This window comes from Pan paniscus, chromosome 17 (genome assembly GCF_029289425.2).
Source record: "Pan paniscus chromosome 17, NHGRI_mPanPan1-v2.0_pri, whole genome shotgun sequence".
In the NCBI taxonomy this organism is placed as follows: Eukaryota; Metazoa; Chordata; class Mammalia; order Primates; family Hominidae; genus Pan; species Pan paniscus.
In genome coordinates this window covers 89,072,233-89,099,142 of record NC_073266.2, presented here as the reverse complement: position 1 = coordinate 89,099,142, position 26,910 = coordinate 89,072,233, and the positions used below count along the sequence as shown (strand labels likewise).

Genomic DNA, 26,910 nt, shown 5'->3' with positions numbered 1-26,910 from the left:
GGGATAACTGTCTAGCCATTTGCAGAAGAATGAAGTTAGACCCTTATCTTTCACTATATACAAAAGTTAACTCAAAATGGATTAAAGATTAAATGTGAAACCTTAAGCTATATAAATTCTAGAAGAAAACCTCGAGATACCCTTCAAAATATCAATCTTGCAAAGTCATCTTTTAGAAAGTGCATAAACACACTCTTTCCACCTCTGTCTCTGTGGCTCTATCTCTATCTTCTCTTTCCATCTATACCTGTATCTATCTATATGTTTCCAGTTCTCTCCATCTTATCTGAACCTCTGTACCTATATCATTATTTATTAAAATGCATTATTGGATATTTGTATCATATCACACGTGTACATATGCCGAGAACAGCTCGGTTGGGGAGACCCTAACCCAGGGGTGCTAGAGGAATTAAAAACACACACACAGAAATATAGAAGTGTGAAGTGGGAAATCAGGGGTCTCACAGCCTTCGGAGCTGAGAGCCAGAACAGAGATTTACCCACATATTTATTAACAGCAAACCAGTTATTAGCATTGTTTCTATAGATATTAAATTAACTAAAAGTATCCCTTATGGGAAACGAAGGGATGGGCCGAATTAAATGAATAGGTTGGGCTAGTTAACTGCAGCAGCAACAAGCCCTTAAGGCATAAATCATTCATGCTATTGTTTGTGGCTTAATATTGCCTTTAAGCGGTTTTCCACCCTGGGCGGGCCAGGTGTTCCTTGCCCTCATTCCAGTAAACCCACAAACTTCCAGCTTGGGCGTTATGGCCATCATGAACATGTCATAGTGCTGCAGAGATTTTGTTTATGGCCAGTTTTGGGGCCAGTTTATGGCCAGATTTTCAGGGGCTTGCTCCCAAAATATATATATGCATGTAGGTACATGTCTGTGCATTTTAAAGATATTTTCTATTTAAAAACACATAATTTTACATGCTGCTAGAGTGGTATAGATTTTTAACATGGAATTTTAAATATATCTTTCTTATTCCCTAGCTTATATTTTCTACGTGATCTTTAAATGAGACCACAATTATTACTTTAAATTAGTAAGATGAGCAAAGAGATATGAAATAGTTGAAAATTTTTCCTATTTTTTTTGTTTAGGGTTATAATTTTCAAAATATAATTTTTTCATAAACTGAAACATACATTAGTTTTCTGCAGGATGATTTTAAATGTCATCTTCTAACGCAAATATTTAAAATAAAATTTAACAAAGTGAATGCACTTTGCCAAACTCATAGGCTAATTTAAGAAGAAAATGATTAAGCAAACAAATAATTTGAGAACATTTGCATATTGTATACACTCGAGTGCAGGTGAGCACATCCTATAGGAAACATGTGTCTCCATTATTTTCTAAACTTATTATGCAAAAGAAGCCTGTACATATGTTTGTGTTTTTCATACTACTCAATTAATATCCTGCAATTTTAAACATTTGTCCATTTTTTCCACATACTCAATATAGTATTTTCCTCTTGGCCATGCATTATTTCTCATCTCTGTTTTAATATTATTATCTAATGATAATAAAAAAAAATTTTAAAAGATCAAATATACACACATCTAGTGTATATATTTTTTAATTCCTAGAATTTAGTATATTAGACATGAGGTGTGATTATCTAATTTAAGGATGTCAGAAACCTGATTGGAATTTATCAAATGTACTCAATTCATGTATTTACCTATGCTAGAAATCTAAAGGCCATCTTATTTTTGAGACTACATTTTAAAAACAAATAATAATCATAAAATGAAAACCCCAAAAGGAATAAAATGTATGTAAGAGTCAATTTGAACAAGAATACATTTTTGTATAAAATATGTAAAAACACCATTCTAAAATAATATGTTAACTTTAAATCTTAAATAACAGATTGATAAAATCAGATGTGGCTACTGGCAATATTTCTTTATCTCATATCCTTATTTTATATAGTCAATGGCACAACCTCATATGTGAGAGATACTTTGGAAGAATTACCTCCTTGAGGCAGCACTGTTAAGGGGCCTCACTGCAAAGAAGAATAAAGTGTAATGGGTTATTGTCCTGAGCTAGACATACACTGATACAAGTATTGGTTCCTATTAACAGCATGAGCCTAAGAAATCTAAGAATATTTGAGGCATAATTGTCATGGCTTTAAAATGTGAACATCAATGGTATCTATCACAACTACCAAAAGGGCTTAAATGGATTAAACAGGATTTTAAGTAAATGTTTATTAATGGGAATATACATAAACACAAATACACTTTATAGAATGTATTTATAATGCATAGAGAAAAACAGAGAGGGGTTATAGAAATATAGAGAATTTTATTTTATATAATATTAATATATTAGTTGTCTATCAAATATGTACATATAGCATATAGAACATGGAAAAATAGGCTACATAAAATTTAAAATGCATTTATAAACATATGCATATATAATACAAAATAAATACATGTACACACACAAATCTCAAGTTACTCATAATAACAAAATTTAGAGAATTTTGTGATGACTAAATAATTTCACAGATGAGTAAAATTGGTATTTTTTCTTACTATGACCATAAGTCTACATTATCCTGGTTTTAGTGAATAAAACAGTTTATATTAGTATGGGTTATATTTGAGGTGACTTTAAAAAGAGAGGCTACAAAAGATACAATAGTTGAAAGAACGTTAGGTGGTAGACTGTGATATACATCTGTGCAGTATGTCATAATTTGGTAATTCCTTTTTTAATTTCAAAGTCTTGTGATCTAAAATATGCAATTGTTAAATTTATACATATTAGGATTTTCATATCTACTATATACAGTATCAAAATTTTCCATTTCCTAAGATATTCTGGATTTTTACTGTTTAAATATTTAATGTGGAATATATTGATTCCTCTTTTATATTTTTTAAAGGTTTATCATTGTACAATTATCATCTTATATTTTGATTTTGTCACTTGGTACATTGTCATTCAATGTGTTTGTTAATATAGAGTTTTAACTATTTTAATGGTAACAAAATACATTTTGAAGTACCCTAATTCATTAAAACCCATTCATATCACTGGATTTTTAGAGCCATACAAGTTCCTTGTTTGGCTCTTATCAATAAAGTTTTAGTGAATATCTTTTGGCATGTAACATTTATTTCAGTTAATTTATAGCAGTAAGAGAAACCCCCAGCAGTTACATTCCTATGTAATATTTGTAGGCAACTTTATTATTTTTGACAATAATTCATTATTTTTCTATGCCAGTTAGTAAGGAGAAATAGAGTGCTTACAATAATCCTATTTCAATTTTCATTAAGATTTCAAATAACTGGGTTCTAACTTCTAGTTATCATGAGCCAGCTGTGACGATATGATTTGTAGTACTGAGACATAGGAAGTGCTAGAGAGGACCTCTAGTTCTGTACCTTCATTCAATCACCCAGCAATGCAAAATAATAAAGAATGATTAAAGATTTATTCCAGATGATCTATTAAACAATAGCAGAGTTGTGAGTAGAACTTGTTTTATGACTTCTAATATTCTTCTTTTTTCCTGTTAGGCACCTGAATCCTTTCCTTTGATTTATGTCACATACACAATAACACAAGATGTGTTAAAATTGACATAATTTTATCAATAAGAAAAAATCCCAACTTTTTAAATCAATGAAATCATCAGAATGATTTGGAAAATCTGGCTCTAAAATTTAAAACATTGCAAATAACTTCATATCATTTTCTTTTGTCAGTTCATGAAGTTGTGTATTTAATAACCTTCCTTCACTGTTTCTCTAATGATAGAATGTACTCGAATAGGAGTAATTGTATAGGAATTAAATTATTTCATTTGTTCAAGTATGTGGATGGCATTTGCTTTTAACTTTAAATGCAGTGTCAACTTTTGTCTATGGTAATATTATTAAAAGTGTTGTGGGACCCTAGCAAAATTGAATAAACTGTAGCATCACTACATACCTTTGATATTGTGGTGCCTGTCCCATTCATTACTGACGAAAGTGTGTATAAATACACAAACACACACGCACATATATTCTAAGGGTAATTTTTTTTACTACATTATTTAAAGTAAATATTTGTAAAAAAATAAAGTGATTTTAGAAATTAAAAATTTTTAAATTTATTTTGCTATTATAAACATTTTAATTCTCTTCTATAAGCATGTTTTTATTTTTATGTTCAGAAAAATGTTAGAAAAGCATCACCCTCTTATTATTTTCCTAAAACATCCAGTGTCATTACTAAAAATTTAGTATAGTGTATTGATTAATGAAATTAATACTGTGGAAATAACATGAGAAAATATTTTCTAATCATTTTTTTTCCTAGGATGATTCAGGTCAAAGGGTGATTTTCTATTATCATTGCCACTGTCTGAATTCTCACTAGGAAACTACAAAAAAAGTCCACATTTATTATTAAATTGCCATTTTTCTTTTTTTCATAAAAAATAGTTCAATGTTATTTTCCCTTAATACACCAATACCCAAAGGTAGTGCCATTTGAAAGCCAGAATTTTTATTTGATCTCAAAGCTGTTTTAATTTTTGGGAGATTAGATATGCAGTTGAAAAACACACAATCACAAGTAAACAAACATTCAACACATAATTTTATATAGTAAACAGCAAGCTTAAATAATTTTTGCTTATGGAAAAAAGAAAAGTTTACATTACACAAATTATAAATAGTGTGAAAATGTGAAATACAAGTCTATTACTCCATAAAATATTTTAACACTGCATTTACGTGCAAGATTTGAAGGTGCTGCACCCACAACTCCTACCTGCCTTCCATTCACCATCAGTTCACCCAAATGCTGGCTCCAAGTAACTTAACACATCTGAGGTTTAGATATTTTTCTATCATCTGGAATTGAGATATTTGTATCTATTTTTGGATGTATTTTGCATTCTGTATGTGTGTGTATGTATGTATGCATTCATATACATGTAAACATATCTATGTATTATATATATTATTATATATAATATATATTATATTATATAACATATACATATAATAATATATATTATATATAACATAACATATATTATATATTATATGTAACATATATGTTATATATGTAACATATACAATATATAATATGTAACATATATTATATATAACATAACATGTTATGTTATATATATGTAACATATATAATATATATTATTTAATGCAATAATACATATTATATATTATTTAATTCATGTAGAATTATATAACATATATAACATATATTATTAAATTTATATATGTTATAACATGTATATTATTATATATTATAACTTATATAATAATATATAACATATATTACATATATTACATATATAATAATATATATAATAACATATATAACATATATATTGTATATATAATAACATATATATTGTATATATAATAACATATATAATATATAATATATATGTGTTATTACATATATAATATATATGTTATCATATATTATATATGTTATAACATATATATTATTATATATGTTATAACATATATATTATTTAATTCAGTAACTTATACTTTGCTCATACATAAACACTGGTTCCCCACTTTACCTTATTATTTATAACAGGATTCATCTGTGTAATGTTTGAAGTTTTCCTTTGTTTGTTTCTTTGTTTTGGGTGAAGAAAGGTAGGCCAAGTTGGTTCAGTATCATTTGTCAAGAAATAATTCATTCAGTTTCACAAAGCTGCCTCTCAGTGACTTACACTGTGCCTAGCACTAAATAGTTGTATCACATCATGTACACCATTTGTAGTTTTCTTCATATTATTCCCTGAACACAAATCCAGTACATATTGCTATAACATTATTGGAGACAGAATTTCATGACAATAAACTCTCTAATTTAATAGATTTATGTTCGTACCTTAGCTATTCCACTTATGAGGTGGAAACCTTGAACTTTTTTTTTAAGTTATCAAATCCCCATTTTTTTCATTTGTGAAGTGACAATAATACCTACTTCACGGACATGTTTTAGTATAATAATTAATTAACTGATGTCTATGAAATACATAACAGTGTCTTTAAACATTAACTAATACACGTGAGCTATTGATATGGATTGCTATTGTGTGCATATTCAATTGCTGAAATTGTTATGAATACAATATTAGCATGTATCCTAACTTTAAAACATACAATATTAAACAGAAAGAAGGAATACATAAAATATATATAGATGTTGGAGTCCCTCATTTTTTTTTCTTTTTGAGACAGAGTCTCACTCCGTGGCCAGGCTGGAGTGCGGTGGAGCAATCTTGGCTCACTGCAACCTCCATGGAGTCCCTCATTTTTATAGTAATATATGGAAGACGTGTTTTAGATATAACTCTTATTCTACATGTAACAAATTGTGCTAGATATGTATCAAGTAAAAAACAAAGTAGGTAGAATCATGACCAAAAACTGTTGCTCTCCTATCTCTGGGCAAAAGACTAATGAAAAATATACATTGTTTGTCACATTAGCTCTTTTAGGGCATGTGTACTCATCAAGCTTTTTGTTTTGCTTCTATTCGGAATATATAGTCCTCATATTATTTTTATTAAACAGGCCAGCCCCAGTGGTTTCAATAAAAAACAAACATCTCTACTAGGTAATTTATAGTTGTTCTTACGTCATGTTCCATAAGAAAAGCTGTAGAAGGACAAAAACACAGTCATACAAATGCCAAGGGTAGTTGTTTCACACATTTGCAGTACCTTATCTACTTATTTATTTTAAGTATAACAGGGTCTCGCTCTGTTGCCAGTCTGCCGTGCAGTGGCACGATCTCGGCTCACTGCAACCTCCGCCTCCCAGGTTCAAGGGATTTCCCTGCCTCAAACTCCGAAGTAGCAAGTAGCTGGGACTACAGGTGCACGCCACCACATCTGGCTATCTACTTATTGTTAAGGACTTTAAATTAAAAACTCCATATTTCTATTAAACATGGGAATATTCTAACCATGAATAAATGATGTTCATCATCTACATTCACATAACAAATATTTGACATATAGAAAAATGTAAAAAAATTCCAAATTATCTAAATTCAACTGCAACAGGAACAAAGAAAATATTTCCAATTTTAATGTAAGTATATACCCAACAGAAAAATGAAATATTACTTAAGCACAATCATAACACATCAGCTGAAAGAATTATAAATGAAAAGAGACATCCAGCTAGTCAGAAACCAGTATGTAAAGAAAAGAAATACTAACATTTTGAGATCATTTCAAAGATACTATACTGTATAAGATCACTACTTTTTTAAACTCTGAAAATAGTCCCTCCAATTGACATTTTTTATATCCTGTAAAAGGTCAGATAAATGTCATTTCATGTTTCAGAACTAAGTTCAGACTACTCGTATCAAAAGATGATTTCATTACTTCCCATGTATGCAGTGCTCACACTCCTTTGCTCCTTCTAAACATGCTTTACCCTTTAGGTCCTTCCTATCAAACAAACTTCCAACTCTTCTTCTCTACACAGATTTATTAAACTCTTCTATTCTTAGCTTTTATAGGTCTTCGACTGTGATTTTCCTTAAGTAATTTTAATGTTTTCTTCTCTAATCCCTTCTCCCACACTTCTTTTCACTCTTTCTCTTTAAACATAGTTACATCTAAAAGATACCGCTGTATTTGCTATTCGTCACTCTCTAGCAATTTCCTTATAGTAAATCCTACAGATTATCTGCTTTAGAACAAGTTAGGGAGATTTTGGCACTTGTAGATTGTCTAGGCTTCACCCAGATCTACCTGATCCAAAAGCCTGAAGCTGTAGCACAGATTCTAACATGCAATCAGTGATTCTTATGTACCCCATAGATTGAAAATTACTGCTATGTACACTCACCACCTTGGTAAAAACATTTAATTACGTAATATGTTGAATTGCCTCTATGAGCATATCTCTAAAATTTAATCCAGACTCTTGACCTTATTTCTAAACTCTTGTCCCACATTTTCAAGTGCCTGTGAGGTATCATTACATTTAACCTTGCCAATAATCCCTGATATGGTTTGGTTCTATGTCCCCCACCCAAATCTCATGTTGAATTGTAGTCTTCAGTGTTTGAGGAGGGGACTGGCAGGAGGTGATTGGATCATAGGGGTTGACTTCTCCCTTGTTGTTCTCCTGATAGTGAGTTAGTTCTCAGGAGACCCCATTGTTTCAAAGTTTGTAGCACTTCTCCCTTTGCTCTCTCTCTCCTGCTCCACAATGTGAAAACATGCTTGCTTCCCCTTCACCTTCCACCGTGATTGTAAGTTCCCTGAGGCCTCCCCAGCCAACCTACCTGTACAGCCTGCCAAACCATGAGCCAATTAAATCTCTTTTTTAAAAATAAATCACACAGTCTCAGGTAGTTCCTTCTAGCAATGCAAGAAGGGACTAATACAATTCTGTAATATTAAATATACTCAAATCTATTTCCTCATTAAATATTACCATAGAATGAACATTTATTTTATTTCTCATCAATATAGATATATTCTTAATGAATGTAGCTGTCATTATTTGATGACTAGACAGAGACCAGTGAGTTGAGTTTGCCACAATATTATCATCGACAAGAATAAGATTTTAGTTTTATGATTACAGTGTGTTCCCATTTGCTTTCATCTAAATGAAAAATTTATTTACTTTTAATCTTCAAAATGTACAGATACTGGACTTCTCCAGATTTCTATACATTCCTTAATTAACTAGAGCTCCTAGAGTTTTTGAGTATCTAGGGTGTGCATTTGTGTGTATATGAGTGCATGTGAAATTTCCATTTGATGGATGAAATTTGACGCTTTCTATACTCATAAAATGGTAACATTTTTAAAAACAATGTCTTATTTAAATTAATTTCTTGATCACTAAAAGAAAAAAAATCTTTACATGTTGTTGTTTTGAATTTCCTGAATATCATACTCAAGCAACAAATATTGTATATTAAATTGCCACTTGCCTCAGGACGCAGTGTTAGATTCACACATTCCTGCATATTTTCTGTTAAATTTGCAGTGAGTCCAACATTTTTATAAATCCTAACTTCATGTAATGGTTTGATAGATAAAAGAGTTATTAAATTACCATAACTGAGGATGAATGTACTTTGAACATCACTGTCAAAATGTTATAAACAGTTGTGACATTTATCTGCCCATTGTATAAAAGAGAAGAATTTAAATATAAGAAAATTTAGCATGCTAAAATAACATCCTAAAAAGTGTGTGATAAAAAACAACCTTTCAACATTTTCATGATATATAAGACAAATTTTAATGTTCCATTGTAAGGTCATTACACTTGAAATATATCAGAATTCAAAAGACAGTGCATATACTTCTCTTTTCCAGTGTATCATATTTTGATGAATACTTTAAAATTAATTAGGAGGGAGAAAATTGTGTCTCCTTTTACTGTCCTTCAAGTCATTCAGTAAGATCCTCCATAAAGCATGAAAATTGTGCACTATTTCCATGCACAAATTATGCACAGACAATAAAGCTATTGCTTGGTCTGCGGTAAGATTATATAGAAAATGATGGATGCACTATAAAGGAATTTACCTTGTTTTTTCATGCAATCATATGTCTCTCTAGTGTATATAAAATCATTTAAATGTCATAAAGTCTTTGTTATCTAAAGGATTTCTGCACTGAAGTAAGGATTAAGTACAAAATATACATCTATTTCATTAAATTGTTGCCACATTCCATGGAAAAACAATAATATATCTGTAATTACAAAATGCCTATCTTACATGTTGGATTATCACATTTGGCCCAGTAACTTCATAAATATTAGTATACAGTATTTTAATTAATTCCATTTAAAGAAAGACAGCCAGTGATAATTCAGTATGCCTAAGAAGGAGATATATATATTCTATATTCATTTCTAATATATATATAGAAAAAGAGATCTTGCTTAGGATCTGTTGATAAAATTAAAAGCTTAATAAAAGAGAATAAATAAGGGAAAATCCCATTCATGGAGTTCCTGAAAGGAATGAATAAATTACAATTTCCATTTGAAACCAAATTCTGTTTCATAAGATTCCAAGTAACTCTCTTCTGATGATTTGATTACTATATTCTTAATCTGATGGTTTCTTTTTAAAAAAGAATGAAATAAAAAGCATATATATTTGAGGTATACAATGTGATGTTTTGATATACATATATGGTTAAATGATTAATATAGTAAAACTAATTAGCCTATCCATTATATTATATAGTTATCATTTATTTCTTTGGTGCAGTGAGAATACTTCAGGTCTACTCACATAGCTAATTTTAGGCATACAAAACAGCATTATTAACTATAGTTACCCTGCTGTACATTGGATCACTAGAATTTACATAGAGAAAGTTTTGTCTCCTTTTATAAACATCTTTTTATTTCCCCCAAATCGTGGCACCTGGTAACTATAATTTGATTCTCTGCTTCTATGAATTTGCAGATTTAGTTTTATTTAGTTGTATTTTATTTTATTTTATTTTATTTTATTCTATTTGAGACAGAGTCGCACTCACACTGTCACCCAGGCTGGAGTGCAGTGGCAGAATCTCTGCTCACTGCAACCTCTTCTTCCTGGGTTCAAGTGATTCTCCTGCCTCAGCCTCCTGAGTAGCTGGTAGTACAGGCATGCACCACCACCCCTGGATAATTTTTGTACTTTTTGTGGACGTGGAGTTTCATCATATTGGCCAAGCTGGTCTTGAACTCCTGACCTCAAGTGATCTGCCTACCCTGGCCTCCCAAAGAGCTGGGATTACAGACATGAGCCACCATGCCTGGCCTGGAGTTTTTAGATTCCAAGTGTAAGTAAGATCATGCAGTATTTTCCTTTGTGTGTGGCTTATTTCACTTAACATATCATCCTCAAGGTTCATCCACATTGTCAAAAATGTCAGGATTTCCTTATATTTTAAGGCTTAGTAGTATTCCACCATGTATATGTATATAGTGACATATGTGTAATATAAGTTATCTATCACTTTTTAATCCATTTATACATTAAATAACACAGGCTACTATAAATAATGCTTTAATGAACATAGAAGTACATATATCTATTGGAGACACTGATTTCATTTCTTGGGATATACACCTAGAAGTGGAAATGTTGGATCATATCGTAGTTCTATTTTTAATTTTTTCAGTAACCTCATTACATTTTTCCATAATGGCTGTACAAATTTACATTTCCATCAACAATGTACAAGGGTCTCCTTTGCTCCACATCTTGCCAACACTTGTTAACTCTTATCTTTTTCATAATAGCCATTCTAACAGGTGTGAGATGATATGTGATTGTGGTTTTGATTTGAATTTCTCTGAAGATAGTGATGTTCAGGATGCTTTCATATACCTGTCGGTCATTTGTAAGTCTCCCTTTAAGAAATATCTATTCAAGTTTTTTAACCGATTTTTTTTTGAGACAATGTCTCACTCTGTCGCCAAGTTGGAGTACAGTGGCGTGATCTCAGCTCACTGCAACTTACACCTCCTGGGTTCAAGCGATTCTCCTACCTCAGCTTCCTGAGTAGCCAGGACTATAGGCACACGCCACCACGCCCAGCTAATTTTTGTATTTTTAGTAGGGATGAGGTTTCACTGTGTTGGCCAGGATGGTCTCGATCTCCTGACCTCGTGATCCGCTCGTCTTGGCCTCCCAAAGTGCTGGGATTACAGGCATGAGCCACGGTGCCTGGCCCTTTTGACCAGTTTTTAATTAGATTATTTATTTATACTATTGAGTTGTCTTATATATTTGGAGATCAATTTATTATTAGATGCATGATTTGCAAGTATGTTTTCTCCATGTTTAGATTGCCTTTTTATTTTGTTGATTGTTCCCTTTGCTGTGCAGAAGCTTTTTAGTCTGACGTAGTCCTACTTATTTTTGCCTTTTTGCCTGTGTGTTTGGTGTTATAACCAAAAGATTATTGCCAAGATGAATGTCAAGGAGATTTTCATCTATCTTCTAGGAGTGTCAGATCTTATGTTCAATCTTTAATAAATTTTGAGTTTTTTTGTGTATTGCTTAAGGGTCCAATTTTATTCTTTTATGTGAATATAGAGTTTCTCATGATCACTTATTGGACAAACTACCCCTTCTCCATTGGATATTGTTGGTACCTTTGTCAAAATTTAGTTGACTGTATATGTGTGAATTTATTTCTAGTATTCTTTTCTATTTCATTTGTCTATGTGCCTATGATTATGTCAGTGTCATACTGTTTTTATTACTATGTCTTTGTAATGTAATTTGAAATAAGGAAGTATTACATATTCAACTTAGTTCTTCTTGCTCAAGATTATTTTGGCTATTCGGTGTCATTTATGGTTCAATAAAAATTTTAAGATTCTTTTTTCTATTTCTATGAAAAATGCCATTGGAATTTTGAAAGACATAATATTGGATCTGTAAAAAACTTTGGGTAGTATGGACGTTTTAATACATTAATTTTTATAATCCATGAACGTGGGATTTAAAAATTTTATTTGTGTCATCTTTAATGTTTTCCATCAATGTTTTATAGTTTCTGGTGGACAATCTTTCACTTCCTTAATTAAATTTCAATCTAAGTATTTATTCTTTTTGATGCTCTTGTAAATGAGATTGATTTCTTTGTTTCATTTTTGAATTTTTTTTTTGTTTGTATTAAAAAACCATACAAACATTGACTTTGTATCCTACATCTTTACTTAGATCATTTATTAGCTCTAACAGTTTCTTTCTTAAGAGAGTTTTTATGGTTTTCTACATAAAGGATCAGGTAATCTGCAAACAGAGATAATTTTACTTTCTTTTCCTGTTTGAATATCTTTTTTTTTTCTTTTTCTTGTGTGATTGCTCTGGCTAGGACTGCCAGGACTACGCTGAATAAAGTGGCGAGAGTGGGCATCCTTGCCCTTTCCTGGATATTAGAGAAAAAGCTTTCAGTTTTTCCACTTTGATTGGGATGGTAGCTGCATGTTTTTCATATGTGGTCTTTTTGTGTTTAGGTAAGTTCCTTCTGTACCTAAGTGGCTAAGAGTTTTTATCATGAATGGGTGTTAAACTTTGTCAAATGTATTTTCTGATTCTATTGAGATGATCGTGTGGATTTCCCATTTTTTTTCTGTTGAGGCAGTAAATCACATTGACTGAATTGTTTATGTTGAACCAACCTTGCATCCTAGGAATAAATTCCACTAGGTCATTGTGTGTAATATTTTTGATGTGGTATTTGCTAGTATTTTATTAACAATGTTTGCATCTATGTCTATACTTTTTTCTTGTGGTGTTTTGCCTAGCTTTGGTATTAAGGTGGTGCTAGCCTCATAAAATTGAGTTTAGAACTATTTCCTTTTTTTATTTTTCTGAAAGGGTTAAAGAAAGATTGGTATTCATTTGCTTTTGAGTTTTGATAGAATTTGCCTGTAGAGCCAACTGGTCCTGGGATTTTCTATGTTGGGAGGTTATGGATTACTGGCTCAATCTCCTGATTTTTATTTGTTTGTTCAGGCTATTTCTTGTCAATTTGGTTTTGATAAGTTCTATATCTCTAGAAATTTATACATTCTCTTAGGTTATTCATTTTTTTTTACTATACAATTGTTGATAAAAATTCCTCTTGATCCTTTACATTTCTGAGGCATTAGTTATAACGTCTCTTCTTTCATTTCTCAAATTTTGTCATTTGAGTCTCCTTTTTCTGTTAGTCTACTTCAGGATTTGTCAATTTTACATATTTTTCTTAAAAAAACCAACTACTATATTTAAGGAAATATTTATTTATTTATTATATATGTATGAATAAACTAGGACTTTGGTGTAAGAAATTTTGGTAAGACTGGCAATGAAGAACTGAATTGGCATCCCAACATCAAACACTAAACGTACCAAAGCACTGTAAGTCAGATGGTTTTTCTCTTCAAAAAGCCGTCATATCCACCCAATAGGAGATTATGGCAGGCTGAATTATACCCTTCTCCCAAAAGTGTGCATGTCCTAAATCTCTGGAATATGTTGCTTTATATGAAAAAATAAGGTTTAAGTATGTAATTAATGATTTCAGATTGGGAGATTATCTTGAATCTATGGTGGGCCTAATGTATCCACAAGAGTGTTTTAAGAAGGAAGGAACTGTGATGATGAAATCAGGAGCCATGGTCAGAGAGAGAGAGAGAGAGAGAGAGAGAGAGAGGAAGAGAGATTTGAAGGTTTTTTATGTAGTTGGCTTGAAGATGGAGCAAGGAACCAAAAGCCTGGGAACGCAGGAGGTCTCTAGAACCTGGAAAAGAATTGGAGCCTTCAGAGTGAATGCAGACTGCAGACATATTGGGGTAAGCTTAGGGTTACCCACACCAAACTTCTAACCTCTAGAACTGTAAAATAATAAATCTGTGTTGTTTTAAACCACTAAATGTATGATAATTTATTATAACAGCCAGAAGTAACTAATAGAGTTATAAACCTTTTTTTTTCTCTCAATAGGACACCATCTCCTGAAATATGAAATTTGGTATAAAATAGAGTGGTTCAACTTCTTTATTAATTTAATTTACATCAAACATATATTCCCTGAAAACATGAAATGAGTTTTTTTCTCATCATTGCTGTTAATTGTTTTTTGCCACTGCTTATAACATACTCGCTTCTATATGAAAATGTAGAGACTAACATTATCACTAGTACTTTCTTATTGGTTTAATTTTAATATATTCTTGATCTCTGATACATTATACATGCCCCTAAGATAGCCCCCATTTTTAAATATAGAGAAATAGTATTTTATAGTCACAAGATAAATGTGTCCTCTGTCATAGTATATACTTTGAAATATAACTCAATTCCCATATCAAGTGAATTATTATTCTGGTAACATAGCATCTGGTAATTATGGCCTAATGAAAAAGCACTGGCTAAAGAATTTAGAAGACTCCATTATTCGTTTTGATTCTGAGTGATAATAACTACTTAATCTTTGAATATTCCCTTGAGTTTTAAGCATCTCCATTTCCTCATCTGTAACATTACAAACCTAGACATGTTCTGTACGATACTTCACGACTTAAACGTTTATAATATGGAAAAGCAATCTGAAAATATCTTGAACGAGCTACCGCGCTCTTATCTTTTTTTTTTTCCTTTTTTTTTTTTCCTGAATAGAGTGCACTAGATTTATACAAGGGTGACAAGGGTGACTGTGAAACATTTAGCTATTGGCCTACTAACTCAGTGCAACTGAATAGCAAGAAAACTCTCATACTATTTTTTATAGACTTCATTCCTAACACTCACTTTTTGTAACTTAATGACCATTGATGCTTTCTTTGCATAATGTTTCTATTATTATCTCTCCAATGTTAGCATTATATAACAATTATTTGGAATAACTGTCAAAAAATGAAGACAAGCAAAACAAAACAAACTTTGTTTTGGATTTAATCCCCTACTGTGTTTCTCACATCAGTGCATGTGCTCTAAAATTCCTGCTCTCCAGAGCTGGAAGAGGTGTCCTGGGGATAAGATGAATTACCAACAGGCTCTAGTTAAGCAGTAGGTAATATATCTGTTCAGATGCACAGCACATATGAAGACAAATGTGAGGTTCAGACAAAAAACCTCCAGTTTTGACATCAGTGTGTGATAATCTCCCAGTTTCCCAGATCAATAGTACGTGCTTAAAGCATATGGTTAATCACTGTGATCTTCAGCTTCCTCACTTAAATAAAAGTAATATTCCAATACTGACAATATAACAAATTGAGGCAATTTAAGTGGTGTCTATCATTTATATTTTCCCATCACCTCTCCTCTATCTCTTAAATAAAAATAAAATCACATTCCACCAATCCCACAGGACAGTATGTGGCCAAGGTAGGCCAAAAATAATACTTAGCCTTCTAGCTATGCCAGATGATCCAGGAGCAGGTATGCTCACACTAAGAAAACCAGTCAGGAAGCATACCCACGCCTTCTGTGGTGGGACTAAGATCCCACTTTATAACTCATTGACGGGGATCAGAGGAGCCACTTCAAAGCGTTGGTTACATGCCCATTGATACAATGATAGGAGAAAATAAAGTCAGCACCGTGACTAAAGCAAAAATACATGATGAGAAATAAAAATTTACCCAAGCGTCTTGCCTAAAACGATACGTATGAGAGAATCCTTTGAAAATTGTAATGCATTATGCAACCTATAACACCATTTTGTGTTTTTTCAAGCCCTTGTTCTAAAGGATTTAGTTCTCTCTCTCTCTCTCTCTCTCCCTCTCTCTCTCTCTCTCTCTCTCCCTCTCTCTCTCTCTCTCTCAGCTCATTTATGATGTGCAAAGCCTAAGCTAAGTGTTGAATACTAGGCACATTTACTGAGCTTAATCCTATAGTGCATACTTACTATGCGGGATGGCATTCAATTAAAACAAGAAATGATGATGACATGAGATATATGGCAAATGAGGAAAAATGTCAAGGTGCTCCAAGAGCAATTATTGAGAGTAAGAAACGGCTTCACTGAGAAAAATGAGTTTTATACTTATACTTGGGGGATGATTAGGGCAATTAGAAGTTAACTGGGTAACTGGGTAATGGGCGCAGTGGCTCACACCTGTAATCCCAGCACTTTGGGAACCCCGAGGCAGGTGGAACACCTGAGGTCAGGGGTGTGAGAAAAGCCTGGCCAACATGGTGAAACCCCATCTCTTCTAAAAATACAAAAACTAGCCAGGCGTGGTGGCACCTGCCTGTAGTCCGGGCTCCTGGGGAGGCTGAAGCAGGATAATCACTTAAAACAGGAGGTAGAGGTTGCAGTGAGCAAAGATCGTGATTCAGTCTCAAAAAAAAAAAAAAAAAAAAAAAGGTAACTACTAACTTGGTGGAAGGAAAATGGTGAGAGTAATGAAAAGACTTTTCAGAGTTGGAGCCATTTATGTGAGACTATGAGTGAATGATCACTTGGTAGCCCTAGGAGCTAGATTTACTCACCTGCTTTGGAATGCAGATCAGGAAGGAATGGAGGTGGCTGAGTTGGGAGAAATAAGACCAGAAAAGTCAACACATAGCCAAGAATGGCTACCCATGAAAATGATAAACTTGTTCTCTTCAGCTGCAATGCCCCACTTCCTCCTCAGCTTGTATTCCAGTGTTTCAGTCTCTTTCCCTATTGATATGGCCTGTCCCTGCTCCCCAGCACCCTCCTCGCCACCCCACCCCACCCCACCCTCGTGCTTCCTTCCTTCTCCCCATTCTTCCTATGGTGACATTTTAGAAGTAGAAACCAGATGGACTGACAGTAATGCCTATCATTTTGTAATTTCTTAGAAAATTTAAGGAAAATAAGCACTTACACATCAGAAACAGAAACTTTTGAGCCAAATTAAAATGAAACAACATCAAGAAATGATGTGCCCTGTTTCATAAAATTTTGTCATTAGGTTCAACACTTACTTTAACGATATGCATTGTATATCTCACATCCTTAATGTTCGCTTTAATATGTTTACATTATAAAAGTACTATGATGTTATATCAGAGAAATTAGGTAATAAAGGCAAAACAATGCTATGTGATCATATTAACCTAACAAAAACACATAATTTTCTTGTATATCCATTTATTCATTTCATATTTTTATTCAAAATTGATTTCTGCATTTAAATAGAAGAGTTTCAATTTATACATTGCATTTTATTTTAAAAGTCACAACTTATATGAATTTCTATTTTTAGAGGAATATGTGCACATTTTCACTTCCTTATAGATCTTTAAAATATAACAGTATTCTCAATACTGGTCAATGTTCAATCGAGTAATTGCTATCAAAAGTTATCAATGTTAGAATTTCTAAATATAATTTCTAAAATTGTGCATACTGGAAGAGATTTATTTATAAACATATATAAATATATATCTTGAGAAGGTAGGGAATCAAATGGTTTGACAAGACACTGATTCTTATTTTGAGGAAAAAATGTACTTTTGGAAAATGTATATGAGTCAGAGAGTAAACGATGCATTTTCTTTGTATGAATTATTCCTCCTAAGGAATACCTTTTACAACTCTATAGCGAAAAGATTAATATTTCTCTATTTTCTCTTAAAAAAATAGAAAAACAGCTTGTAGAGAATATAGGAATTTTTTTCTTCCTTTCTTTCATGAATTATACCACTGCTAGTTTTCCATAAAACTTAGAATAATAAATTGCAATTTTGTAAAGTCATACATTTGACTCATTTCTCCTTAAAAGAACAACTTTAAAAACACCATTTGTTGCTCATTAGTAATATTCAGAAGTCACAGATGAAATGTGCACATATTCTCCAAAAAGATTTTGCCTTTTGTGATAAAATTTCTAAAATTGAATAGTTGTGTACTGAAATTCCACAGAGCATCATTTCCTTTGAGACAAAAGGAAACTGTGTTCACTTTAGCTGTCATTTTTTTCAAAGTCAATCCCAGTACTTTTTTATGTTAACATTTTAATAATGCATAACATTCTATAACATATTTTATCAGAAACAAATTTGTTCTACTGCCCCAAAAAATCACTTACATGAGATATTTGTTGTCATGCTTTGTCAATATACAGATGTAAATATATTTATCATTTACATATAAATGAATGTTCGAACACAGACACTTGGCTTTTGACATATACATAAATGTGTCTGTGAATGATTACAGAAGTGATCAGGGCCTCGGCATTTCCCTTGGAGGTAGCAAAGTGTCTCCTAGACTTTCAGCTGTTTTTCTCTGTGTTTCTGTGACTGTCATGAAAGCTGTTTTTTTTTCCCCCATGAGTACCACAGGCAGAAATGCCAGGAAGCTAACATACCCTGGGAGCTGTCCTCAAATGGTAACTCTAGGAAGCTGATGTATAAATACCCTAGGCTTCCTGCTCCTTGAATTAAATCATTCAGAGACATCTGTTTTAGACGAGTCTCAGAATTTCCTCACAACATTAAGTTCCAGAAATTCCCAGTGGTGCTTGGCTTCATAACACTCCATTTAATGCATCTTCCCTGTGTCACTTCCCCACCTCATTACCACTCTTCCTGCCCCTCTGTATTAGGCCATTCTTGCATTGCCATAAAGGAATACCTCAGACTGGGTAATTTATAAAGAAAAGAGTTGGCTGGGTGCAGCGGCTCACACCCGTAACACCTGTAATCGCAGCACTTTGGGAGACCGAGACGGGCGGAACAGCAGAAGTCAAGAGTTCAACATCAGCCTGGCCAACATGACACAACCATGTCTCTACTAAAAAAATACAAAAATAAGCCGAGTGTGGTGGTGTGCGTCTGTAGTCCCAGCTACTCGGGAGGCTGAGGCAAGAGAATCACTTGAACCAGGAGGTAAAGTTTGAAGTGAGCCTAGATCATGCCATTGCGCTCCACCCTGGGCGACAGAGTGAGATTCTGCCTCAACCCACACGTGCCCTCCATCCCCCCCCAAAAAAAGAAAGAAAAGAGTTTAATTTGTTCCTGGTTCGGTAGGCTGTACAAGTATAGCACAACATCCGCTTGGCTTCTGGGGAAGCCTCAAGGAGCTTGTACTTATTGTGGAGTATGAAGCAGGAGCAGACATCTCACACTGCAGGAGCAGGAGCAAGAGAGAGGGTAGGGGGGTGCCACACACTTAAACAAACAGAACTTGCATGAACTTTCTATTGCAAGGACAGCATCAAGCCATCAGGGATCTGTTTTCATGACCAAAACACCCCCCATCAGGCCCCGCTTCCAACACTGGGGATTATATTTCAACATGAGATTTGTGTGGGACAAATATCCAAACCCTTGTCCCCCACATCTCATATCCTTGTCACATTTCAAAATACAATCGTGCCTTTTCAAACAGTCCCGCAAAGTCTCAACTCATTCCAGCATTAACTCAAATGTCTCATGTGAGCCAAGGCAAGTCCCTTCCACCTATGAGCCTACAAAAAAAGAAAAAAAAAAAGCCAAGTTATTAATTTCCAATATACAATGGGAGTGTAGGCCTTGGGTAAACATTCCCATTTGAAAAGTGAAAAATTAGCAAAAGAAAGGGGCTATCAGTCTCATGCAAGTTCAAAACCCAATGGGGCATCATTAAACCTCAAAGCTCCAAAATATTCTTATATTACCCCATGTCCCACATCCAGGACACACTAGTTGAAGAGATTGGCTTCCAAAGCCTTGGGAAGCCTTGCCTCTGTGTCTTTGCCAGCTACACAGGTTGGAGCTGCTCTCACAGGTTGGAGCTGAATGCCTTAGGCTCTTCCTGGTGCAGGGTGCAGGCTGCCAGTGGATCTACCATTCTGGGGTCCGGAGGACAGTGTCCCTGTCCCCAAAACTTCACTAGGGAATGTCCCAGTGGGGATTCAGTGTCAGGGCTCCAATCCCACATTCCCACATTTGCTCCCCATGCTGCCCTAATGCAAGTTTTCTGTGAGGGCTCCACCCCTGCAGCAGGCTTCTGCTTGGGTACCCAGACTTTCCCATACATCCACTGATATCTAGGTGGGGGCTGTCAAGCTTCCTTTACTCCTATACACTGCTCACCCACAGGCTTCACTCATACACTCTCCTCATCTGCAGGCTAACCACCATGTGAAAGCCATCAAGGCTTATGGCTTGTACCCTCTGAAGTGGCAGCCCAAGCTGTATTTGGGGTCCTCAGAGTTGAGTCTGGAGCTGGAACGGCCTGGAGATGAGGAGCAGCCTCACAGTAAAATAACATTACTGTGAGGTGACACAGGACAGTGGTGCCCTGGGCCCCTGAAACCATTCAGTACCCCTGTGCTTCTGGGTCTGTGATGAGAGGAGATGCCTAGAAGGTTTCTTAAATACCTTGAAGGCCTTTCCCCATGATCTTGGCTATTAGCACTTGGGTCCCTTTTCGTTATGTAAATCTTTCAAGCCAAGTGGTTGCTCCACAGCCTGCTTGGATTCTTCTCCTGATAATGCTTTTTCTTTCTCTGCCATATGGTCAGCTTGCAGATTTTCAAACTTCTATGCTCTGCCTCCCCTTTAAATATAAGTTCAAATTTTAAGTCATTTACTTTGTTCCTGCACCTGAGTTTAGGATGTTAGAAACAGCCAGGGCATATCTTGAATGCTTTGCTGCTTATAAATATTTTCTGCCAAATACCTTAAGTCATTTATTCTGAAGTTCAAACTTCTACATATCTCTGGGGCATGGACACAATGCAGCCAAGCTCTTTGCTAAGGCACAACACATGTGACTTTGCTCCAGTCCCCAATAAGTTCCTCATTTCCATCTGAGAATTCATCAGCCTGGATTTTATTGTTATTACCACTATCAACATTTAGGTCACCACCATTTAATGAGTCTCTAAGAAGTTGCAAACATTCCATCATCTTTCTGTTTCCTTCTGAGTTCCTCAACCTCTACCAACCTCTGCCTATGACCCAGTTCCAAAGCTGCTTCCACATTGTCAGGTATCTTTATAGCAATGCTCCACTCCTTGGTACCAATTTCCTGTATTAGACCATTCTTTCACTTCTATAAAGAAATATCGGAGACTGAGTAATTTTTATTTAGAAAAAAGGCTTAGTTGGCTTACAGTTCTGCAAACTGAATAAGTATGACACCGGCATCTACTCAGCTTCTGGGAGGGACTCATGGAGCTTATACTCATGGTGGAAGGTGAAGCGGGGGCAGGCATGTCACATGGTAGGAACAGGGGAAAGAGAGAGTTAAGAGGGAGATGCCACAAACTTAAACAACCAGATCTCACATGAACTTTTTTACTATTGCAAGGACAGCACCAAGCCATGGGGGACTCAACCTCATGACCAAAACACCTCCCACCATGCCCCATCTCCAACACTGGGGATTAAAACTCAACATGAAATTTGGGTGGGGACAAATATCTAAACTATATCACTCTCCCAGACAGCCTAATCAAAAGCTCAGTGTCGGCCCGGCGCGGTGGCTCAAGCCTGTAATCCCAGCACTTTGGGAGGCTGAGGCAGGCGGATCACGAGGTCAGGAGATCGAGACCATCCTGGCTAACACGGTGAAACCCCGTCTCTACTAAAAAATACCAAAAAATTAGCCGGGCATGGTGGCAGGTGCCTGTAGTCCCAGCTACTCGGGAGGCTGGGGAAGGAGAATGGCGTGAACCCGGGAGGCGGAGCTTGCCGTGAGCCAAGATCACGCCACTGCACCCCAGATTGGCGACAGAGCAAGACTCCATCTCAAAAAAAAAAAAAAAAAAAAAGCTCAGTGTCAGTTTTCAGAGGACACAAAATTAAGATCTCATGTGTATCTTTTTATCTTGCCTCATGAATAGTAGACACTGCATAAATATGGGCAAATAAGTGTATACATATTTTATATGGCATTTGCAAAAATATATGTTTATCTGAGAGGTCTTTATATAAGCTCCTCAATGTTTCCAATATAATGGTATCTTAATCGTGTTCTCCTTTCTATACCTACGAGTTAGCATCTTCACGTGCCTGCAATCTATCCTCCTTTGCCCATGTACACATATGCACATGCACACCCACACATGTAATATACACTACTTGTTTTGTGTGTATATATATGTGTGTGTGTATATACCTATATATATATGTTATATATATACACATACAGTAGTTCCTCCTAATCTACAGTTTGACAGTTTCAAGTACAATCTGCTGTTTCAGACATCAAGGGTTTGGAAGGTATCCTCCACAGATAGGGGGACTATTGTATACATTCTACTTGTAATATATACAGGTATACATGTGTACCTGTATGTCTATATTTATATGTGTACACTTCTATATCTGTATTTATCTATATCTATATTTCAATATGTATAAGTAATCTATATTCATCATAACAATACAGGTAAGATATTGAAACTATATTTTATATTATTCCAGCCTAATGAAATAATCATGAATTTTTGTTATATGAATTTATGCTTGTTAAGTTATACCCAATTATTCACAAAGCTTTGGAAATAAAGGTTGTAAAAACCAAAACTTCACAGCCATGTGGTTGGAAGGATATAGCAGCCAACACTTTGTGAAGTGATCCATAGTCTATAAATGACTCCATTTGTACATTAACCTCAATCATAAAGGAATAATATTTTTCTATGAATAGGGTTGTTTTAGCAGATATTTTCCAATGGAATTGGAATAGTCTTTGGAGGAAATGGATATTTTAATTTTTTTGATAAATTAATATGGTGAAAAAGAACTTAACATTTTGGTAAAGTATGTACTTAATTGAATGTCTTAACTGAAATGAATAAATTAATATACATAAATCATTTCATCTTTATTGTCTCAATTTTCAAATATAAGCTTTTTATTACTCGAAAAAAATAATAATCTGGCACTGAAAGATGTTAATTGTTTATAAACACACACTTGTTTGCTGGTTCTCAGGAATATCTCAGGTTTGTATAGACTTACATGAGGCATTATTTAAATGGTGACTTTATTTGTTGTTACTTTAAATGTTAAAATTAATGCTCAAATAAGGTGCATAGAGTTTAGCATATTAGATAACTTACTGTTTAAGAAGCTTGTAATTTAAGATCTTAGAAAACGAGAAAGAATATTGAATAAACACAACATTTTTTAAAAAATGACAGAAAATCATTGCATTTTATATGTTTTAATTTTTGTGCCTACTTATTTTTACAATGTACATTTTTTAGATGTGTGGTGTTTGACATTCTTATATTCAGTGTCTGTCACAGAGCATTTTAAATTCTCTTGCTAAAAACAAACACAAATGCATCGCCTTTAAAATGACACAGGTTTATGACGACATATGACGAATGTGCAGAATAGACCTGTCAAGTGGACCTTTTGTTCCTTTCTTCAGCTCACCAATGTGAAACAGATTAAACCTGAGAAAAAACGCTTGCACCATTTTCCAAACGCAAAATTGGTTGAGTATTTGGAATGTGCAGGGATGCCTCGGGGATCATACATCTCTGTCTATAGAATCACATTCTCCTACTTTAATATCATTTATTTCACACAAAATAATCTGTAAAATATTGAAAAACTGCTGGTTTGAAATGTTTCTTTGCCAGCTTTTTTAAGCCTTTGAAGTCCTTATATACGTAGTTTTCAAACTTTGCAAGTTTCATGAGTTCAGGGATGCTGGGAAGAACATTTAATCTCTCAAAAAGCAGGAAATGAACATTCACAGAAAAGACTCAGTCACTTATTCTGAATCTTAAGGAAGTTGGCTATTTGGTATTTCCTGGGGATTTAAATGAGTAATAGCAATCTCATAATATTTTAGTATATTATAATCATCACTGTCCTTGTAAAATTCTTTATAATAATGGTCTATGGAATTTTTTTTATGTTCATTCAGAGTGTTGGTGATGATGGGTGAGCTAAACAAAGGCATTCTTTAAAAAAACTGAATAACAATGTTATTGTATATATCTCTGGGTAATATTTGCTAATATATGGCTTTTCAGTCAATGGGAGGAAATTGCATAATATTAGAGATCAGGAAGAGTGACAAGTGTGGACATTTAAGACCACTGCTACTCTCTGTTAAGGGTCCATTTCGGCAATGACTATGTCATTCTACTGAAAGCCAGTAGATGGTCCATGCCCTCTAGCATGGCTTGCCTTGAGTGCCATTAGCTGTCTGCTATTTTCCTTTCAGAACAAAGCATGTTCAGAGCTCTCTTAAGTCCTTAGCTTGCCCTTATTGTTCCCCTTCACCCTATCCTAAATTCATAAATAATCAATTTCTTAAGCTCTCTTCAATTACAACTTTGAGAAACCACTCACAGATTTTTTTTTTCAAGAACATCACAATACACATTATGTTATGAGGTCTTAACTATGGTCCCTTAGAAAAGCACTCAAGCCTGAAAAATATTGAAAGCCTCTAGGGTAGGAATATTAACAGACTTATTTCCATAGGCAGGTAGGTAGGTAGGTAGGTAGGTAGAGAGAGAGAGAGAGAGAGAGAGAGAGAGAGAGAGATAGATAGATAGATAGATACCATACTCCTATGCCGACACAAGTCACTGTCTTAGTTTGGGTGTCTATTAGAAAATACCTTAAATTGTATGGCTTATAAACAGAAGTTTATTTCATGTTTCTAGATGTGGGTAAGTCCAAGATCAAGGAGCCAGCAGATTCAGAGTCCAGGGAGGGCTGTTCCTGATTTGCAGATGGCGCCTTCTCTTTATGTCTTCACAAGGTATGAGGTCAGAGGAACTCTTCAGAGTCCCCTTTTTAATAATAGCACTAATTCCAGTCATGCGGCCTCCCCTCTCATGATCTAATCACCTCCCAAAGGCACCACCCACCTCCTAATACCTGGCACTACCTAGGGGGTTAGGATTTCAACCCCCACTATAAATTTGGAGAAGGACACAAAACTTTCAGACCATAGTAGCTCAATTCCATTACCCCATGTGATTTTTTGCCTTAATACTTAGCATTCTAAAATTGCCTGCCATATTTAACTGGTTTATTACAAATATCCTTTCTAGCTAGGCCATATGCCTATATAACAACAGTTTTTCCTCTTTAACACTTGTATTCCTAGGTTTTGACACATAGTATGTTCATGATAAAAATGTATGTTTTAATAGTCAAAGTTCTCTGATTCAATTAGATTCATGCAAATTACAATTTTATAGCAATGCCTATCTGAACCACATAACTATTAAAGCCTCTTAAAATAGCTCATGTAAAACTATTTACAATACCATACTTTCAAGAATGTAAAAGGGACTTACATTTTCTGACAGCACATGGGTTGTTGAATGCTTTTGCAGTATCTCAGGATTCCAATGTGTACAGAAGGGTCCAGCAATACCAATACTACAAATGAGAGATGCAAAAAACATTATTTAAAACTCTGCTTTCTTTTATTGTGTTACCCACACATCAACAAGAACTGCAAGCAGAAGCTGACGTAGAAAAAAACCATAAGAAAAAAAAAAGCTGAAATAGTAAGTAAAAAAACACCAGAGGATACAGAACTATTGGAATGCTGCATACATTTTTTCACCTAAATATATTAATATCACAATTTCTAAAAAAAATCACAAATTATTTATTAGTCAGATTGATCTCTTAGCGTCATATTTAATTCCTCAGGTCAGGTTCAACTATTAGCAGAAGAAAACAATCTGCTATTTCCATAAATAAAATATTGATACTAAAGCAGCATCAGGAGTGTTGATGAACATATAATAAAATGTGTGTCCAAGCACAGATCCTGTCATTGTGCTTCACTTTAATGCACTTTACGGATATGATGTTTTTCACAAATTGAAGGCTGCCAGTAGACCTACAGCAAGCAAGTCCATCAGCACCATTTTTCCAACGGCATGTGCTCAGTTTGTGTGTCTGTGTTTCGCCATATTTCAAACATTTTCATTATTGATATACTTGTTATGATGATCAGTGATCAGTGATCTTTGATGTTACTATTGCATTTATTTTGAGCTGCCACAAACCACGCCCATGTAAGATGGCAAACTCTATTAATAGATGTGTATGTTCTAACTGCTGCATGGAATGGCTGCTCTCCCATCTCTCCCTCTCCTCAGGTATTGCTATTCCCTAAGAAACAACAATGTTGAATTTAGGCCAATTAATAATTTGCAATGGCCTCCTAAGTAGTCAAGTGGAAAGATGAGAACATCTCATTGTAAATCAAAATCTAGAAATGGATGATGAGGGATTAATTAATGGGTACAATATATGTTATTTGGGTAATACCCTAAAAACTCTGATTTCACTACTACTCAATCTACGCATCTAACAAAATTATGCTTGAACATCATAAATTTATATACATTTATTATTTTTGTTCAGCTTAGTTTATTTCTGGGATACATGTGCAGGACGTGCAGGTTTGTTACA

General features: G+C 34.2%; 1 long non-coding RNA gene across 1 annotated transcript in view; it reads left to right on the top strand.

Moving 5' to 3' along the window:
- Positions 1–26,910, top strand: part of LOC130540985 (uncharacterized) — a 59,060-nt gene that overhangs the window by 4,979 nt on the left and 27,171 nt on the right. The window contains exon 2 of the long non-coding RNA XR_008955022.1: positions 25,134–25,231. This is a non-coding gene — a long non-coding RNA (uncharacterized LOC130540985). The remainder of the gene's footprint in view (positions 1–25,133; positions 25,232–26,910) is intronic.